Source organism: Garra rufa, chromosome 4, assembly GCF_049309525.1.
Source record: "Garra rufa chromosome 4, GarRuf1.0, whole genome shotgun sequence".
Classification (NCBI taxonomy): domain Eukaryota; kingdom Metazoa; phylum Chordata; class Actinopteri; order Cypriniformes; family Cyprinidae; genus Garra; species Garra rufa.
The window spans coordinates 52,343,360-52,344,861 of NC_133364.1; positions in this window are offsets into that span (position 1 = coordinate 52,343,360).

Sequence of the window (1,502 nt, forward strand, 5' to 3'; positions counted from 1 at the left end):
GTATTGCAGTTATATCTGTTCTACTACTGTTTTTACCTCAGTATTTTTTATATATATGTGAAGATGTTTATCACAGATACAAGAGACATAGAACTTATTGCAGCACAGTGAAATCTTGTACCCCAGGTCAGCAATGCCATTATAGTGGTCTATTGTACTCCAGAGCTTTTTTTCATACATGAGGATACTTTGAGCTTTCCACAAAAGGGATAGGAATACACTGAAGGGTAAAAGTTGAATCATCAATTGGAAAAGTTAAGGTTAAGCGCTATGTTAATGTTTAAAAAAGGCAGCAAATACACATGAACATACACATACAAATATACATATTGAAATTGTGGTCCTTAAAGACACAATATGTCTAATGTTTGGATAAAAAACAAACAAACAAACAAACAAAAAAAACTCTAGAACAGTGTTATATATATTATATATATAGTTGAATTGTGTTGTAGTGAATTTTACAGGAGACTCATCTCATTTTAATTTGGCCCACCCATGTACGCCAGTTATGAAGTGAGTTCTGCTTTCGCCCACTAGGAAGGCGAAATAGTGATGGGTACTCGTGTCACAGATGACGTTATGATTCTTGGATCACGTCACTTTAAAAAAGTTCACTTTGAAAAAAGTGTTCCCAAGCAGTCAAAAGGAAAATCTTCTTACAAAAATAGTAAGAAAAAAAAAAAAAAACATGACAGACAAACTGACAGGAAGAAAGAGTTCAGGTGAGAAAACAAAACAATCTAGTCATCTGTTAGCATTTGGCTTTTATTACATTTCCTTCTACATTTCCCCATGTTCATACTTAATGGGACCCCAGTTATTACTCCACGCCTCCATATTTTATTTCCTATTTGATTGCAACTTAGAATCATTGCTCACATACTATTGTCACTGTTATCACTTTATTCCTCTGTTCTTTACTATTACATAGTACCACCAATGCTCCATCTTCAAGTACTTTTGCACACTTGATCTCATCTGCTTGCTTCAACTCCTCTTTAAATTGCACTAGAATTTTTTTTATCCCTTCTCAATTAATTGATTCTTTTTCACTATCACCAGTACTGCTTACAAAGTCTTTTTCATTCTCTTTCACATGTAAAAATCTCACGTGGTATTTAAGTGCTGCTCTATTTCTGAAACTCTTTCCGCAGTGACCACATATAAACGGCTTCTCTCCAGAGTGAACTCTCATGTGCCTGTTAAGGTTTCCTTTTTGGTTGAAACTTCTTCCACATTGCTGGCAGGAGAAAGGCTTCTCTCCAGTGTGAACTCTTATGTGGTCTTCAAAGTGTCGTCTATAATTAAACCTCTTTCCGCACTGAGGGCATGTGTAGGGCTGCTCTCCAGAGTGAATTCTCATGTGGTCTTCAAAGTGTTGTTTTTGACGGAAACACGTTCCACACTCAGAGCATGTATAAGGACTCTCTTCATGAGTTTTCTTATGGACTTCAAGGTTTTCATGTTGATCAAAACTCATTCCACACTGATCACACATA